At 38.3% G+C, this 20,208-nt stretch overlaps 1 long non-coding RNA gene across 4 annotated transcripts in view; it reads left to right on the plus strand.

The window, feature by feature from the left end:
* Positions 1–8,769: 8,769 nt before the first annotated feature.
* LOC112642104 (uncharacterized) overlaps positions 8,770–20,208 on the plus strand; it is a 47,128-nt gene continuing 35,689 nt past the window's right edge. Inside the window, exons 1-4 of one of the 4 annotated variants that reach the window (XR_003125054.3) lie at positions 8,770–8,877; positions 11,822–11,902; positions 12,577–12,637; positions 14,071–14,406. This is a non-coding gene — a long non-coding RNA (uncharacterized LOC112642104). Of the gene's footprint in view, positions 8,878–11,821; positions 11,903–12,576; positions 12,638–14,070; positions 14,407–20,208 lie in introns of those variants that run through there. The other 3 variants (XR_003125052.3, XR_003125053.3, XR_007404594.1) reach the window with 3 other exon arrangements.

The raw sequence follows: 20,208 nt of genomic DNA on the forward strand, positions 1-20,208 counted from the left end.
GTCATTGGAAGTAGTTGCCCCTGACAGGAGCCATGGCCTTGGGGATCTTCACCTGAGACATTTTCTGAATAGGACTGACAGCTGAGAGTTGTCTGCTGTCAGAATTTCTGACATCTGGGGGTGGGGGCAGAATACTTTAGTCCTTGAGATGGTTAATTTTACATGTCAATGTAACTGGGATAAGGAACACCTAGATAGCTGGTGAAACATTATTTCTGGGTATGTCTGTACTGAGTGTTTCTGGGGGAGATTGATATTTGAATTGTAGACTAAATAAAGAAGATGCAGGTGGGCATTCAATTTGTTGAGTGCATAAATAGAACAAAATGATGGAGGAAGGGAGAATTTGTTCTTTTGGCTTGAGCTGGGACCTCCATTTTCTCCTGCTCTCAGGCATCAGTGCTTCTGATTTTCAGGTCTTTAGACTTAGATAGAGATTTACACCATCAGTTTTCCCGGTTCTCAAGACTTTGGACTTAGACTGAATCATAACAGCAGCTTTCTTTGCTCTCTGTATTGCAGATGACAAATAATTATGGGACTTCTTGGTCGCTATAATAGTGTGAGTTAATTCCTATAATAAGTGTATGTATCTATTTGTCTTCTATATCTTTATCATCTATATCTATCTATCTAATCTATCAGTTCCATTTCTCTGGAGAACCTTCAGCATTACAGTACTGAAGAGGCATCTAGGTGGCACACCATATCATCTAATAGAGTAGTAGTATAAGCTTGGCTTCTAGAGTTCTGCATAGTAAGTGAGGGTAATAGAACCTTAAAAATGTCTAAACATTTAGTGTGTATATGGATTTCACAGGACAAGAAAACTAGATAACATTTAGTGTGTATATGGGTTTCACAGGACAAGAAAACTATATAACAAATTATTGAAAAGAAATGTAAATATTTTATTCTTCCAAAATATGTTCAGTAGATACCAGCTGTATTCAGCAACTTGAAGCCCACTTATTCCCCATTTCCTCTTTATCTGCTAGCTTTTATTCATTGCTTTATTTTGTCGTAGTTTTTTGCCTATATATCTACTTTTGCATCCTTTTCACCTAGAAGGATGCTTGATAAACAGTAGTTACCCAATGAATGTTTATTTTGTTAAATAGGAATTGTATACTATGGTAATGTATGTATTATCTAATTCATGTATTCTTTTTAAATGGATGCTGTTCCCTCTAGCCAAACAACTGCATGAAGATAATCAGTGAGAAAGATGATGTGAAGTCTCAGTTAGTGAGCTCTGGAGTTCTTCCTTTCTTCTAGTAGTGTCTAGAAGGGCTTTGTGCCCTCATCTTGGTGGTCTTTTATGTCCTCTTGCTGATAAGTTCTCCTAATCTTGGCTGGGGCACCCTGATGCTTCTGGGTGGCTCAAATGGTAACTGAGACTGTATTGCTCCTTCTGTGAAGCCCAGACTTATTTCACTGCTACTGTGCCAACTTGTCATCATTCCTCCTGGGCTCATGTGATTCTCCCTATCTCCTTGCTCTAACAATTGCTTTTACTGAGATCAGGAAATTAACCTCATTGTGTTGACCTTTTCTTTGTTCATGCCTCTAATTTTATTTAATTAAATTTTTATTGTTTCTTTATTTTAAAAAGAGTTCCATATATCTTTTTTAACTTTTTGAGGAGCCCCCATATTGTTTTCCAGAGTGGCAGTACCAGTTTGCATTCCCACTCACAGTATAAGAAGGTTCCACTTTCTTCGCATCATCATCAACATCTGTTGTTTCCCCAGTTGTTAATTTTAGCTATATATCAGTACTATGGTCTGAATGCTGTGTTCCCCCACCCCACCTCAAATTCATATTTGCCTAATATATTGGTATTAGGAAGTGAGGTCTTCAGAAAGTGATTAGGTTGTAAGAGCTCCTTGTGGACTCATGAATGGGACCCTAGAGAGCTCCACCAAGTGAGGTTATGGTGATAGCCATCTGTGAACCAGGAGGTAAGCTCTCTCCAGCTATGGAATCTACCTGCATCTTGATCCTAGACTGTTCAGCCCCCAGATCCATGAAAAATGATTTATTGTTGTTTATAAGCCAACCAGTCTATGGTATTTTTGTTACTGCAGCCCCTAACACAATAAAGAATAAATAAATTCTTTCTAGGACTAGTGGTAAGATGTTCATGGCATCATATGTCTTTCTAGTCCAAACAGTCTATTCTCATTTACATTAAGCTAGTATCTCTGTCCTGGATCTTACCACTTTAACTATTTCCTATTTCAGGACAAATCTGTTGTCCATCTGAGATTTTCTCTGAGACATAGGAGGAGGATTTTGTTCCCTGTATTGGATTATGGATTTAAATTTTGAGGCTGAGGTCAAATATATACCAATAAGCAGCAAGCAGAAAGAACCCTGAGCTGGTCACCTCCCCCTCTCCACCAATTACCCACTAACAAAACGGATACCTCCATCAGGTTTCCTGTGGAACCTCTGCACACAGGATGTCTGAAACATGCATTCAGTGAAATACATGGTAGCAGAGTACCTGATATGTGATGGCAATTCAGTAACTGCTAGGGAAAGGAACCAACCAACAGATATTTTTGTTTTATTTGTTTATTTATTTATTTATTTTTACCATGGGTAAGGCATTGTGCAATGTGATTTATAACCTTTGTCTTTTGTAAACCTTAAAATAGCTTAAAATATACGTGTTAATAATCCATACCTTACTAATGAAGTCCTAAGTTTCAGAGAATTTAATTAAACTCTTCAATGTCACATAACTAGCTAGTGGGAGAACTGGGATTCAATCTCAAGGCTGTCTGTTTCTAAAGTTCATGCTCTTTCTATAGTGCCCTGTGTCTTTCTGTTTGAACTTGAGTATGAATTTGAATGTCTATATTCAAAGAATATTACTATTTCTACTATATGTGTATTTATAGTCTCTGATATATCTTATATAATATACCATACTATAATTTTTTATACCTCATCCCTCTGTGCTAGAGCACAGGCTGAGGGAATTTTGAATGGAAGCTTCCATCTCAAGCATTCATTTCAAAAAAAAAGAAGGAGGAAGAGAAGAAGAAGAAGGAGAAGAGGGAAAGCATGATGAAGAGAAAGATTAACTTATGGAGTAGGTATTTTGGGGCTGCAAAGAAAAACAGAGCATAGATTATTTAAACCTACATTTGTTTTATTGTGGAAAGTATCAGAGAAAAGCCCACTGAATGCATGTTAACTGCTCCATACTTGTGTGCTGAATGCAAATTAATTGCTAAAACCATCTGGTAATCATTTGAATCTGGCAGTAAAAGTGATGAGTGAAACATTTATCATCAATCTGAAGGCGCATTTTTCTAATGGATCTTTTATTCAAGTTTTATGTTTCTGTTGTGAATTTAAGTTTATTTTTTTTCTAGCTACGTAGTGCTTCCAACTTCTATTTGTAATTAGGGTGATTCTGATTTTATAGTGGTGGCCCTAGAAATAATATTGCGGTTGGCCTTCATTGATCAACAGAGTATCCACCTCTTGACCCCACAAAATAATGCAAACTTTGATTAAATTAGAGAAAACCAGTGTAGACACTTTGATTTTAAGAAAGCACTCTTTACTGGCTTCAGAATAGGCATAGAAGTATGCATGTGTATGTGTGAATTCGTGTATGTGTTTGTGTGTGGGCATGTATACATGTAGCTTTAGGAGCACAAATTTAAATTTCTATTGTGTATCATTGCAGAGATACTTATCTAACCTTGATAATAGTACACTCTTCAGGTGCACAGTCAAAAGAAGTAGCATCTTTGGTTTCATCTTGAGGTAGGGGTCACCCTTAGAATGAGGTAAGAGGTGTCCCTATACAAGACCCTGTACTTTTAATTTTTTTAAAATATTGTATTAATTTATTTATTTGAGAGAGAGAAAAACAGAGGGAGAGAGAGTACAAACAGGGGGAGAGACAGAGGGAGAGGGAGAAGCAGACTCCCCGCTGAGTAGAGAGCATTATGTGGGGCTCGATCCCACGACCACAGGATCATGACCTGAGCAGAAGGCAGATGTTCAACTGATTAGCCACTCAGGCACCCTGGGCCCTGTGCTTTATTAGGCCCTACAGATGAAAAACACACCAACATAAAACTTACTTAAGAGCATATGGATATCTCTCTCACTTAGAATCTGATGCTTAGCACTGGCATATAGTGACCCACATCCCAAACATTAACTCACATAAGTACCACCATTCAGGCCCCAGGAAAATGCTTTTTCATATCTCCTGCCCTGTGCTCTTAGAATGAAGACAACTGTGTCTAAATACTTGAAGTTTTGTGGGTTTACCTATTCATGTTAGAGATGGATACTTTTGAATACAGTGAGGATTTGAGTAACAGAAGCTTTAGAAAAAGAGAGGAGGCAAAATTATTATCTTGTTGAATCTCTTCTCTTAGGTAACATGAGTGCAATAGATTTTTGCCTAACATCCCATTAGTATTCTAGCATTGCCCAGCATCCATCAGGAAATATTTTTCTTTGTGTTTTAATATGTAGTTTCCATGAATCAGCATGATATTCACAAGAGCTGTATATAGATGTTGAACAATATTTGGGTGTATTAATCAAAATTGTTTAAGTAAAGGTGGATTTAAAAATTTTTTTTATTCCAGTGCAGTTAACATACAGGGTTATATTAGTTTCAGGTATACAATATAGTGATTCAGCAGTTCCATACATCACCCAGTGCTCATCAAGATAAGTGTATTCTTAAGAAAGGTGGAATTTTTAATTTAACTTTTTGAAAGCATAAATAATTCTTATTAGTATTTTAAAATAAAAGTGATTATTTGCAATTCTAGTGTTCAGTGCTCACCTATTTACCAATGTAAAGAATCAGCTTTACAAATTCCATGTTTGTGTCTAGACTTATGTTTGTACAAAATGGCAGATTAAAGTTGGAATGTCTTTGGGGGCTAGTTTTTGGACTCTTCAAGTTATAATTGATTAGGGAAAAATATGAGTGAGAAATATTCCATTGTATGTCTATGCCACATCTTCTTCATCCATTCATCTGTTGACAGACACCTGAATATTACTCAGCCATTAAAAAGAATGAAATCTGCCATTTGCAATGACATGGTTGGAGCTAGAGAGTATGATGCTAAGCAAAACAAGTCAGAGAAAGACAAATGTCATATGATTTCACCCATATGTGGAATTTTAGAAACAAAACTGATGAACATAGGGGAAGGGAAGGAAAATAAAATAAGAAATAAGATTTAAAATGGAGAGAGAGGCAAACCATAAGACACTCTTAAATAAAGAAAACAAACTGAGGTATGCTGGAGGGGAGATGGGTGAGGGTATGGGGTAACTGGGTAATGGACATTAAGGAGGGCACTACTCGTAATGAGCACTGTGTGTTACTGATGAATCACCAGATTCTACCCCTGAAACTAATAATACACTATGTATGAACTAACTTCAATTTAAGTAAAAAAAGAAAAAAATAGGGGTAAAAGTGATTACAAGACATCATCTAGATAAAGAGTTAAATAGGTGGGTACATAATAATAATCAACAAGTGTGCATTGGTTCATTGGTTTTCTTTTTTTTTTTTGCATATTTTTTTATTGGAGTTCGATTTGCCAACATCCAGTGCTCATCCCGTCAAAGTGGTTTTCTATTGATGCTGTAACAAACAACCACAGATATAGCAACTTAAAAGAATACAAATTTGTTCTCTCAGTTTCTGTAGGTCAGAAGTTCAGGCACAATGGGGCTCAGTTTCTTCTCTGCTTAGTATTCCCCAAGGCCACAATTTAGGTGTGGCATGACTTCACTCCTTTTTGGAGGCTCTGAAGATGAATCTGCTTCCAAGCTCATTCAGAGTGCTGCTAGAATCAGTTCCATGCACCTGTAGGACTGCGGTCTCCATTTCCTTGCTGGCTGCTGGCCAAGGGTTCTACAGTTTTAGATGCTGCCTGTATTCCTTGGTTTGTAGCTCACTTCCTCCATCTTCAAAGCTGGCAGTGGTAGACAGTGTTTCTCATATTTTGAACCTTTTACCCTGTCTTCTTCTTCATCTCTCCTGTTTGTTTACACTCATTAATTTGGTTGAGTCCTACAACAATCCCATTAGGGTGTGGTGCCTCCATTTTTCAAGTACAGAATCTATGCATAGAAGACATTCAGGGGTTTGTCTTTCTGCTCCATTCTCACTATCTGCTGATACTTCCCCTTTTTGCTTTGTTTATCAGTCTTGGTTGCCCGGGGACAGAATTTGATCTTTAGTTTTGATTTTTGTCAGTCCTTATACCATGACTTCATCTTCTTTCAGTTTTTGACCACTTGACATCCATTCTCTGTAGGACCCACCTTGAAACTCTTTTTTTTTTTTTTTTTTTGCCTATGTAGCTGGTGTCCCAGACTTCCTCAGGATATCACTGTGTGTCTTGCTCCTGTGTGTAGTCTATTTCACTCCCTAACCTATAGCCTATACTTCTGGAAAGATTATATGATGGAATGGGAAGAATATGAGCCTCATAGTAAAGGAGACTTTCTTGTCGTCTGAATGTATGATGTTGGGAAATCTATATAATCTTTTTGAGTCTAAACTTTCTCAGTCATAAAAATGGGAGTAATTATACCTGCCTCTCAGAGTTGCTTAAGAATTAAGTAAGTTAATAATATATGGATGCACCTGGCACATTGTCTGACATATATTAGCTGCTTGAAAAAATTATAGCTGTTTTCATCATAATTAACAGTTTATATCCCGGCTTTCTTTTTACATTGTGAATACTTGGAGGGTCAGAACCACATTTTACTCATTTGCATCCATATTTCCTAGCACAGAGTGGTTTCTTAATAAATTCTTGAGTTCAATAAAAAAAAACTTAAGACTAGAATTCCTCTGAACTATTCCTACAGTATTTTATGGGGAAAATGCTTGACATAGATGAATGGGACTAATGGCTACTGCTCCTTAGCTATTAATTGAAAAACAGAACTAGAAGTACCTTATTTTTTCTTCTGCTCATTAACTTTGTTTTCACTTGTCCAGCTTCATTGTCAATGACTCTGAGTTGTTCCCAGGTGGATGGTTGTATTATTTTTGTTCTCACACACATTATTGGCAGGGCCTCCTATTTTTTTTTTTTGTATTATACTGTCTACAGTCTTTTTCATGTTTCTCTGATTTAACTCCCTGTGTAGCATATTTGTGCCACAGATAACTTCTGCTTGTCTTCCACTAATCTGTTAAGACCTCCCCAGAAACTTTTCTTCTCAGTGTTTCTGTGCTATCACGTTTGATTATTTGGGAAGCTTCTCTCTAAACAGAGTCCAGAACACTCCTAGATGCTAGAATCTTGAATGATCTATTCCTTTAGTTTTTTTTTTTTCTTCAAGAAAGTATTGGAAAGAGAAAACATTTGTACCTCCTAGTAGAGGGCAAGGATGGACTGTTAATATAGAGAAAATACCAAACTTAATGCCCTAGTTAACGGTGTTGCCAACTCTTACTGGCATTATGGCAATGGCTTTCCACCTGGACTAGCTATATTAATTCTCACCCCTTTCTAAGTCATTTTCTATGCAACATTTAGAGCAATGTTTTTGAAATGCAAATTTCACTTTGTACCTCCCTGACCTGGGACATCTTTTAAACTCTAAGTAGTTCATTTGTTACTGTGCCTAGTGAGTTTGTTGGCATTTTACTAGTTAGGACAAATCTAGCACTTTAAATCTCTTTAATGTGCATTTATCATTCCTCCCAATTGAAGATTATTTGTGCATTTAATGATTGATTCTCACTGATCATTGGAGTAGATCATAATAATGTGAAACTTTGTACTTATTTTAGAGAAGTGAATTAGGTATGTACTTAGACTGTAAAGAGCTTGAGAGACCTGGTTTTCAGTCATAGTTGTATCAGCTGTCAAAACCTGTGCCTTTGGCAATCTACCTCTCTTAACTTTAGTTTCCATATCCATAAAAGAGGAATACTAGAACCAGTCTCTCTTCTATGAGTATTAAATAGATCGATGAGAAGAATATTCATTGTGATCTCCAGAATATAGTTAGCTCACCATGGAATGTAGTAAAGCTTGCTGTTATGGGAGAAGTTCCAGGGAAAGTCCTTGTAACCAAATGTTTCTTCTTTATTAACTGTCTTTTGCTTGAAATTCCAACTTTTCAGTTATTCCTTTGTGCTGAAACGTGAAAGGATCTGGTTAATCTAAGAGTTGTATGAAGAGCGGTGTGGTGCAGCTGCAGGAGCATGATCTATGGCTCAGGTAGACATAAGATTTTATTCCTACCCTGTGGCTTACTGCCTGTATAAACATGGTATTTTACCTTCCTGAAGTAGTATGTTCTATAGAAATGTAGAGCTGTAACTAAAAATAAGCAAGAACATCAGCAAGTGTGCTATTTAGCCAACAAATGTTTATTGAATGCCCACCATTTGTTAGAGTCTCAGGAAGGAGAGATAAAAAGCAAATTTTTGTCCTCAAGGAGCTCACAGTTTAAACTCTCTGAGATGAGATGCCATAGGACCTGCCAAATGCTAAAAATGGATCAGTAAGCTTAGGTACATCCTTTCTAGGGGTGGAGAGCAAGTGCAAACATTTGTTGTGGATTAGCTGTGAGGGATCTTATTTGGGACTAGCTGTGGATCTTGGGAAGTAACAGGGGCTAGCAGCATCCCTGTGGAATATTGTTAGTCAGAAAAGGAATTTGTGAACAAAACAGTGATTCTTGTTACCTATGGTAACCTATTGATGACCACTCAAGGTCCTCAGAAGTTTCATTAACCACTATGCTAGTGATACAGGAAGAGCAAGATCATTTCCTGAAAGAGATCAAACTCTGAGTTCAAGGAAGACCAGAAAATAGTCACACAGCAATGTGAAGTATTTTATAATTAAGAATGTTATAAGATGCTTTGGGAACAGACAAACTGGCCTATAAATCCTAGCTTGGGATGAAATGGGAAGATCTCATAAGATGGTGATGCATCGACTGAGTCTTGAAGGTGTTCAACAGATAAATTCAGATAACTGACTAGTTCCCAGTTTATTTCTGATTATGACCTGATTTACTGAGATCAAACCCAGGTTGTTCATGGATAGGGTTATCTTTTTTAACAGTTTTTATTTAAATTCTACTTAACATATAGTATAATTTAGTTGCAGTTATGGAATTTAGTGATTCAACACTTATATACAATATCCAGTGCTCATCACAACATGGGCTATCTTGTCAGTATAAGATCCAGTAACTTTGGGTAACTGGAGTGTGAAAAATGATTTTTGTTAGTGTTTGTTAAATTTATACTTTTGCATAAATCTAAATGTAGTGCTGGTGAGTCAAGACTTCCTCACCATTTTTTTTTAATTGGAGTTCAATTTGCCAACATATAGCATATCACCCAGACATGAACAGAAATTTCAGAGGAAGACATAGACATGGCCAACACGCACATGAGAAAATGCTCTGCATCACTTGCCATCAGGGAAATACAAATCAAAACCACAATGAGATACCACCTCACACCAGTGAGAATGGGGAAAATTAACAAGACAGGAAACCACAAATGTTGGAGAGGATGCGGAGAAAAGGGAACCCTCCTGCACTGTTGGTGGGAATGGGAGCCAGTGCAGCCACTCTGGAAAACTGTGTGGAGGTTCCTCAAAGAGTTAAAAATAGATCTGCCCTATGACCCAGCAATTGCACTGCTGGGGATTTACCCCAAAGATACAGATGCAGTGAAACGCCAGGACACCTGCACCCCGATGTTTCTAGCAGCAATGTCCACAATAGCCAAATTGTGGAAGGAGCCTCGGTGTCCATCGAAAGATGAATGGATAAAGAAGATGTGGTTTATGTATACAATGGAATATTCCTCAGCCATAGAAATGACAAATACCCACCATTTGCTTTGACGTGGATGGACCTGGAGGGTATAATGCTGAGTGAAATAAGTCAATTGGAGAAGGAGAAACATTATATGGTCTCATTCATTTGGGGAATATAAAAAGTAGTGAAAGGGAATAATGGGGAGAAAACTAGTGAAAATATCAGTGAGGATGACAGAGCATGAGAGACTCCTGATTCTGGGAAATGAACAGGGATAATGGAAAGGGAGGTGGGCAGGGGGTGGGGGTGAATGGGTGACTTCCTCACCTTTTAAGTTGTGAAGAGGTATTCTTCAGATAACTTTGGCTGTTTCTGCCTTGGGCATCTTGAGGATTTTCCATTCTACCCAGGTCTCTCTGCTGCTGTAATGACTCAAATGATACCTGTCCCTAACTTAATCAAAAAGCTTAATGCTGGCAGCCCCAGAGGCTCAGTGGTTTAGCACCACCTTCAGCCCAGGTTGTGATCCTGGAGGCCCGGGATGGAGTCCAACTTGGGTTCCCTGCAGGGAGCCTGCTTCTCCCTCTGCCTGTGTCACTGCCTCTCTCTCTGTGTGTCTCTCATGAATAAATAATAAAATCTTTAAAAATAATAAAAACAAAATTAACAAAACAAAAAACCAAAAAGCTTAATGCCCCTCAAGTTCCTGATCCAGCAACCTCTCAAGACAATGAGAGGAGGTTTGGGTCCTATTTACCTTCATCATCTCAAGCAAACAGTGTGTTCAAGGCACTCATGTAAGTTTTCTTAGTAAAGGGTTAAGTAGATCTCAAAATGCATCACAGTGAAGGGAGGATAAAGCCTGGAATTCCAGATAATGAAGCATTCCTTCTGCTGGATGTGAGCCTCGGTGGGTGAACATGTTCCCATTGGATAGCCCTGAATTAACTCTAGTCTCGGGTTTTTTTTTCTTACAAAGCCACTTCTCAAGTTTTTCAAGCTTGTAGCCATACCCTCCTCATTCAGAAAACACTGCTTATCCCATACAGAGGATAAGGTATAATACTTTGGATCTTGCAAATTTATATTTTCTTGTAGCTTACAAATTTGAGCAACACCACAGACTACAGCTAGATACATATCATTGCCTGTGGTCCAGAAAGGGATCCAGAGAGAGATGAAATCTGGTCCTCCGAATAAGGATAATATGGGTCCCCCTTAGTCTTTCAACCACTGAAAACCTTGAACTAATTCTCTTTACCATGTCATCTTGAAGTAAGCTTACCCTTATAATTTAAACCTTATTTTTCCCCCAGAGATTATGTAGTACAGTCCCATACTGAAGAAAGGCTGTTTCTCCTGTCAGAAGTATTTTGTCCTTGATCTTATGAAATATAGACTCTCTAGTTACTGGACTGAGAATCTCTTGGCTCTTCTTGCCCCTCCTTACTTGTAGCTAATGGAAATTCTCTTTGGTATCTTAAAAGAGAGGGATGAGGATTTGCTGGATCTGATTAAATTTTTTTCTTCTCTTTTGATAAAAACTGTGGATGTGAGATTGGGGGGAGTATGCCTAGTTTATCCTTTCAGACAAGAAATATTGAACTCAATCCTGGATTGGTTTCTATTTGTATGACAAGAACCCAGACAAGGTCAGATTACCTTACTTTAGGGTACAGTAGTTTTTCTCTAATTATCAGTGAACTTGTCTGTTTCACTTCCTATTCAACAATGAATTCCTTGTATAAAGGGGCTTGTGTTTTTCATGTTTGAAACCACAACATCTAGCACCTTAAGTGGACACTTGAGTGGTATTCAAAAGACATTTGCTGAGTTGAACAAAACCAAAACAAAATAGATTATATAATTCAAAATAATCTTTTTAAAACTTTCTAACTGGACTATTAAATGCACCTCAATAGTGTGAAACTATTTTGAAAAATAATTGTCAAATTTCCATTCCTTCCTACAAGTGCTCTATCTTTGTTAGCAGATACACCAATAGGACCAAGGATTGAACTGTTTTAATTTCTGTCTGGAATCTTCTGGATGTCAATTTCTGTGACATCCTTAGGTATGTGGTTCTACTCTGTTTCCCTTCCTGAATCTACTGAGGTAGCTGCAGATAGAAGGGTTATTAACCTTCTGTCAGCAGGAACCTTTTGCAGAGATGAGCTTCTTAAGGGCCGATTTCCTTCAGATAAGCTGCCTAGCTCCTGCTGCATTGATCAAGAAATTAATTCATTGATAGCTCAAGACCTACCTAAAAGCCCAAGGTGGCTTTTTATTTTAAACATATTGATTTTTGTTCCCCCTATTTCCCCCGCTCCCGACCTTCAGTAAGTGGATAAATATTTGCTTTTATGCTTTGTATATGTGTATCCTTTGGTACTTCTTTTCAAACTCACTTCTGAAGAGGAAGAAAGTGACATGTTTTTAGTCATAGAAATTTAGCTGTTTGTATTTTTCAGCATATGTTTGTGGAATGCCTGTATCAAGTTGGATTTTCCTCTTAGTATTTGACTTATTCTCTCCTCTTCAGATGACATGAATTCATACTTCCTCTGATAGGTTTGCTAAAAACAAAGGTACCAGCTCTATTCTGTTGATCCACTTGATAAAGAGGAGATGGATTACTATTAAGCAATAGGATGCTGATAACAAAGGTACATGGGTCAGCAAAGCTGCCTCATGTTGGCCTTGGAAAGCCATCATGATCTCAGTCACTGCTTCTTCCTTTTTTCACAGGTACAGTTATGGTCGTTCACAGTCCACCCCTAGCAGTGCAGTGAAGAAAGGGAACTCAGAGGTGGGTGCTCTAATAAGGAGATAACATGTGAACAGATCCTCCCTAATATTTGCAAGATTCAGGGCAGGGTGATAAATGGAGGCCTACATACCATATGTCTAAATTTTTAAAAGGTATAAATCAAGCTATGCCCACAGCCTGGCACGTATTTCCACCCAGGGCCCTATAGTCTGAGGCCTACGTAATGTTCATGAGACTTGAACATTCTGCTTTGGGCTGATCCTATCCCTCCTAAGCCTCAGAACTCTGGAGAAGGCAGAATGGAATCTGGGCCAGAGCTCAAGATTCCTGGGCAGTGTTGAGTTAGATGCAACCCAGGTTGGAGACTGATCTTAGGGACTGAAGGGGGCAGTTTCTCCTCAACACATCACTTTGGTTTCTCAGACAAGAGGTGGCGATTTTCTCTTCCTTCTGTATATACTCTCAATCCCACATCTGGTGTTGGTTGGGGGTAGGGAGAAAGGATTTGGCTTGTATGACCCTTTTTTATAATTCCTGTTTGTGTAATAGATTACTAAAACTTAAAGAAAAAATCTTTCTTGTGGAATTAAAAGGAAAAGGACTATTATTTGGTTTTTGTGATACATAGGGCCTTCTAACCCCTGGAGCCCAGAGTAAGGGCTCCTCTGGCCTTTGGATCTAAATATAAGTCTCTAGGTCCTGACCTGACCTCTTTAATGGCTTTGGTTTAGAATGTCTATATACAGGAGGGCTGCCCCCTAAAAGCCTCAGTCCCTTACATACTAGTCAGTGCAAGCAAGTGATACAAATGTTCCTTTAATTGTAAGTAGCTATGGGTGACATGGTGAAGTCAGCTACTGCCTAGAGTTCAGGCAGCATGGAGGAGGAAAAATTGGTTGTTGCCATTGGCAACATTAGTTGGCATCTTAGTAGTGAGTTAAGGATAGCAGGTTTAAGAAAAAAACTTAGCTATATTCTTGGATCTTGCTGAGACATCTCTTCAAATATCTCTGTAAATTGAAGAACAGAGCAATATTCCTAATTTTACTTGGAACCTCTTCCTTTTTTTTTTTTTTGGAACCTCTTTCTTATATTTACAACTAAGATTAAGAATTTACTGCATGCCAGAGACTACACTAAGTATATTACATGCATTTAATCTTCACAGCAACCGTATGAAATGGATAGTATTTGAATAGATAAAGAAACTCAGGCACAGAGAAATTAACTCATCCCATCAAGTGCCCTCTTCAGTGCCCGTCACCCAGTCACCCCCACCCCCTGCCACCTCCCCTTTCCCCACCCCTAGTTAGTTTCCCAGAGTTAGGAATCTTCATGTTCTGTCTCCTTTCTGATATTTCCCACTCATTTTTTCTCCTTTCCCCTTTATTCCCTTTCACTATTTTTTATATTCCCCAAGTGAATGAGACCATAAAATGTTTGTCCTTCTCTGATTGACTTATTTCACTCAGCATAATACCCTCCAGTTCCATCCACGTCGAAGCAAATGGTGTATTCCACATTTTCTGAGTGAGCCCAGTGTAATCACAAAGATCCTTAAAGTGGAAGAGAGAAGCATAAGAGATCAGTGTGATATTATGTGAGATGTGAGGCCTCAGTCTGCTCTTCTGCCTTTGAAGATGGAGCAAGGTGGCCATGAGTCACTGAGTCCAGGCAGTCTCTAGAAGTTGAAGAAAACAAGGAAATTGAATGTCCCCTAGAGGATCCAGAAGGAATGCAGCCCTATCAATACCTTGATTTCAGTCTGATCAGACCTGTACTGGGCTTCTAAACTATGGGATTGTAAAATAAATGCATTGTTTTATGCCACTAAGTTTGTGCTGGTTTTGTTACAGCAGCAACAGACAACTAATACATATGTCTGTATCACAACTGCTCAAATCTCTCACTGTGGTGTGAAACCAGCCATAGATTAAACAAAAGATGAGGCTATGCCCAAATGAAGCTTTATTCATAAAAACAAGGTGGTTAACCAGATTTGGTCTGTGTAATATGGTTTGCCAATCCCTGGTTTATGATCTTGAGCAAAACTAAGTGTATTGTGGACAAAGATAAGGATGTCTATGACAACAGAATGAAGATCTGGACAAATATCAATGAGAATTGTAAGTAGATTAGAAAGGAAAGAGGGAAGAAAACTAATATTTATTATCTACTGTGTCATGGTATGTTAGAGGTACTATTCTAGATGTTTTCTGTATTTTCTTATTTAAACCTTGAGATAACATGGTAGGGTTTTTATTATTGCCTTCCTTTCTGCAGATGAGGAAACAGAGTTCAGAAAGATTAAGAAAGCTAGGTTTAAATACTATTCAACTAAATTTTGATCTAAAGTCTCCCTGATTCTAAGTTTCCATTTTTCCACACTGAGGGGTGTCTTCTTTGTTCACCATTTGCTCTTTCTGAGTCTCTACCACAATAAGATATGCAGACTATGCAAACTAGGCTGAATTGGAGAGTCTCAATATTTGAAATTTGTTTTGGACACAAATCCATTTATAACGTTCAGCGTTTGGCTTCTCCAAGTTTTGCTAATGTTAGCAATCTCACTTATAGTCCTGACCACTCTTCAAAGATAAAATGGTTGATGGAAAGAACAGTGACAGGTAACAGCTAATTTGATTTGGGTTTGAATGTTTTATTGAAGTTAATGACGTTATTATTTCAAACAAATGGCACAGTACGTAAATTCCCAATTTGGAGAAAGATTTTGAGCTCATACTTAGCAACGAGTATTTCTCCACATTTCACTGCTTCTATGATATAAAGAATTATTAATGCATCAATCTTAAGAACACACTGTTATGGTTAGCAAGCCTCAAATCTGATATGCTTTTTCTTGGATTTTGCTAAATCCATCTAATTCTATGACAGGTAGAATTAATAAAATTAGAGCCAAAGATCCACTATTATTTTCTGAAAATAAAAGTGCTAAATATTTATCAGGCTCAGAAGCCAACAAGATGAAGGATTGACTAAATTTAATACATACAATCATTCATGTATAGGAATGGAGATCCCATTTAAATGAGCCTTTGTCTCATTCTTCCTTTCATTATCCTGACTTAGGACATCTCAGAGGCTAAAGAGCCTCCAGGAGGAATAAAAAGGTGTAGTTTTCCTAAAACTTGTTAGACAAAAGGTCATTTACTTCATAGAGCATCTTAGGGGCTGAGTATTTCAAGAACCACTTTGTGGGAAATGTGGAAGAAATGGCATGAACAAATGCACAGAGGCATGAAATAGCCTGATGGATCTGGGGACCAATCATGAGGTCACCAGAGTTGTGCTGCATGAAAGGGGATAGAGGAGGGGCACCATAATAGGGAGCACTGTAAAAGGGTTGGGCTTTGTCCTAGACAATGTGAGCAATTGAAATATTTTTAAAAAGGTAGACAAGTGATCAGATTTAATGCTGTAGAAAGATTAATCTGGTTTTGATGTGGCTGTAGAAAGATTATTCTGGCTTTGAGGGGCTGAGGCCTGGAGAAAGTCAGGTTAACTAGATAGACCAGCACTGCCTTAGTCCACAGATGAGATGATGAAGAATGAAACCAATGTAGATAGTAATGGCACATTTTCATGGACTGAACTGAGAGAAAGGGAAGATTTGAAGTGGGTAGATTCTATAGGACTTGGTGACTGGGAGGTAAGGAAAGAGCAGAATCTGAGTTGACTTCTAGCTTTCTGTTTTTAGTGACTGAGGAGTCAGTGTCATTCACCAAGATAAGGACTGTGGGAAGGAATACAAGTTTGGAAGGAGAGACAGTGAGTTCAGTCTATGATATGCTTTTATAGCTCCCATGCTTCTCCATACAGAATTATTTGGGAAGCAATTGGCATCTTGTTCAGTCTTCTATTTCCCATTGGACTTCATGCTTCAGCCTTCTGGTCTTTCTACTAGTTTCTTCAGTTCTTCAGTATTGTATGAATGATATTAAAAAAAAAGAGGCTCTCTTACTGAGGGTTGACATAGCCAGACACTCTGCTAAAGCACTTTACTGAAATATGTCATTTACTTTTATTTAGTCTTCTGAACATCTATATGTAGTGTGTATTTTTATGCCTATTTATGAGTGAAAAATTGAGACAAGAAGAGCTAAAGTAACTTTCTCATGTTCTTATAATTATAAAGTGGCAGAGTTGCGGTGCCAACTAGACTTTTGTTTCAGGCTTTATTTTTTAGAGCACTTTTAGGTTCACAGCAAAATTGAGCAGAAGTTACAGAGATTTCCCATATACTCCCTGCCCTCAAACATCCATCACCTCCTCCATTATAACATTCTCCATCAGTGAGGTATATTTGTTAAGAATTAATGAACCTACATTGACATGTGGTTGTCACCCCAAATCTGTAGTTTATGGTTGGGTATATTCTTGGATTATGGTAGGTTGTTGTACATTCTATAGGTTTGGTTAAATTTATGATGACATATATCCACTATTATAGTATAGGTTCACTGCCCTAAACATCTTATGTGTTTTATTCATCCCTCTTTCTCCTCTTACCCCCTGCCAACTAGACTTTTAACCACTAATATGTACTGAGTGGATGTGCATATCAAGCCCCTCCATATTAAATTCTTAGCCAGAGATCAAGCTTTCTCTGGTCCTACTTCATAGAATGAGTGAACCAGGCTTTGAATGCTGGAAGACATTGTATTGTGTTTCCTTGGAGCCTTTGTCTCATTCTTCCTTTCATTATTACTGGTAGAGGGCTTCTTATTCTTCTTCGATTGCTGTTGTCTGCTCAGGGACAGAGACTCTCCCTGAATCTTATCTTTGTTCCCAGAGCCCAGCACAGTGTTTAGTATGGAGTAATTGAACTATATGTACCAAGATTTTCACAGACAAAGATTTGTACTTAACTCTTGCCTCTAGGTTTATTCTAGGTTGGATAGACTTCCTGCCCAAGTGGTGCTTCTCCTAAACTCAGGATATCAGAACTAGTCCATGCCTATTAGGTGTGATGAGATAAGTGGTTCTAGAAAAGCAAGCAGAAAGATCCAGGGAGAATTTAAGAAGTATAGAGAGGTCTCTCAGCACAGTCATTTCCTTCTCTGTCTCATTTCTTTTTTTTTTTTTTTTGTATTGAATTTTCTTTTTTTCTGTTTAGATAAAGGGGAGCATTAGGAATTGCCTTTGCCTGAACTGGCCTCTTTATCCTTTATGTAGGTAGAGTGTAGTTGAAAAGGCAATTGATGTAGAGTCAAAGATTATATTTAAAGCTTTGTGAAGCCCACCTACCAGCTAGGTGTTATCAGACAATTACTTAAACTGCATGAATTTCTCTTATTTGTTAAATGGGTATGACACACATTCCAGCCTACTTCGCAGAGTTACCATTAAAAACCAAATACTCTAAAGAGTGTGAAAACACTTTGTGGATTTGAAAGCACTCTGCTAATCTAGAAGGTTGTGGGAAAGTGCCTTGGGAAAAAATTGCAGAGTGTCATAATTCCCATGAGTGAGAAGAGTAATAGAATGCTCTGGAAAGCCAGACATGAGATTACTGTATATACTAGGAGCTTTTATAGAAATTGACTGATTCTGGATGCCTGGATGGCCCAGCAGTTAAACGTCTGCTTTTGGCTCAGGGCCTGATTCCCTATATGGATCCCCACCCTGCTTCTCCCTCTGCCTATGTCTCTGCCTCTCTCTCATGAATAAATAAATAAAATCTTAAAAAAAAAGAAATTGGCTGATTCTGAGGGCAGTTCTTTCAGCACAGACTTTTCTGAACCTACTGATTTATGGAGGGAAAACCAAATGATCTTGAATAATCAAACGCTTCAGACACTTGGGTTTGAATATTAATTTTCAGGCTGTGGGATGACTGGCAAGACACCTGACCTGAGTCTCAGTCTCTTCATATGTTAAATGGGAATAATAACGTCTATACTTCTAATATATTGAGATGATAAATAGGGTAGTGTATTTAAAATGCTTGGCACAGCTGTTGGTGGGAATGTGAACTGGTGCAGCCACTCTGGAAAACTGTGTGGAGGTTCCTCAAAGAGTTAAAAATAGATCTGCCCTATGACCCAGCAATTGCACTGCTGGGGATTTACCCCAAAGATACAGATGCAGTGAACCCTGGGACACCTGTGCCCCGATGTTTATAGCAGCAATGGCCACAATAGCCAAAGTGTGGAAGGAGCCTCGGTGTCCATCGAAAGATGAATGGATAAAGAAGCTGTGGTTTATGTATACAATGGAATATTACTCAGCCATTAGAAATGTCAATAAATGGTGCTGGGAAAATTGGACATCCACATGCAGAAGAATGAAACCAGACCACTCTCTTTCACCATACACAAAGATAAACTCAAAATGGATGAAAGATCTAAATGTGAGACAAGATTCCATCAAAATCCTAGAGAAGAACACAGGCAACACCCTTTTTGAACTCGGCCATAGTAACTTCTTGCAAGATACATCCACGAAGGCAAAAGAAACAAAAGCAAAAATGAACTATTGGGACTTCATCAAGATAAGAAGCTTTTGCACAGCAAAGGATACAGTCAACAAAACTCAAAGACAACCTACAGAATGGGAGAAGATATTTGCAAATGACATATCAGATAAAGGGCTAGTTTCCAAGATCTATAAAGAACTTCTTAAACTCAACACCAAAGAAACAAACAATCCAATCATGAAATGGGCAAAAGACATGAAGAGAAATCTCACAGAGGAAGACATAGACATGGCCAACATGCATATGAGAAAATGCTCTGCATCACTTGCCATCAGGGAAATACAAATCAAAACCACAATGAGATACCACCTCACACCGGTGAGAATGGGGCAAATTAACAAGGCAGGAAACAACAAATGTTGGAGGGGATGCGGAGAAAAGGGAACCCTCTTACACTGTTGGTGGGAATGTGAACTGGTGCAGCCACTCTGGAAAACTGTGTGGAGGTTCCTCAAACAGTTAAAAATATACCTGCCCTATGACCCAGCAATTGCACTGTTGGGGATTTACCCCAAAGATACAAATGCAATGAAACGCCGGGACACCTGCACCCCGATGTTTCTAGCAGCAATGGCCACGATAGCCAAACTGTGGAAGGAGCCTTGGTGTCCACTGAAAGATGAATGGATAAAGAAGCTGTGGTTTATGTATACAATGGAATATTACTCAGCTATTAGAAATGACAAATACCCACCATTTGCTTCCACGTGGATGGAACTGGAGGGTATTATGTTGAGTGAAATAAGTCAATGGGAGAAGGACAAACATTATATGGTCTCATTAGTTTGGGGAATATAAAAAATAGTGAAAGGGAATAAAGGGGAAGGGAGAAAAAATGAGTGGGAAATATCAGAAAGGGAGACAGAACATGAGAGACTCCTAACTCTGGGAAACGAACTAGGAGTGGTAGAAAGGGAGGTGGGCGGGGGGTGGTGACTGGGTGACGAGCACTGATGGGGGCACTTGACGGGATGAGCACTGGGTGTTATTCTATATGTTGGCAAATTGAACACCAATAAAAAATAAATTTATTAAAAAAATAAAATAAAATGCCTGGCACAAAGTGGTAGCTACATTTGTCTTTCCTTTTATTGAGTTCTTCCTTTTATTA

Source organism: Canis lupus, chromosome 21 (assembly GCF_003254725.2).
Source record: "Canis lupus dingo isolate Sandy chromosome 21, ASM325472v2, whole genome shotgun sequence".
NCBI lineage: Eukaryota > Metazoa > Chordata > Mammalia > Carnivora > Canidae > Canis > Canis lupus.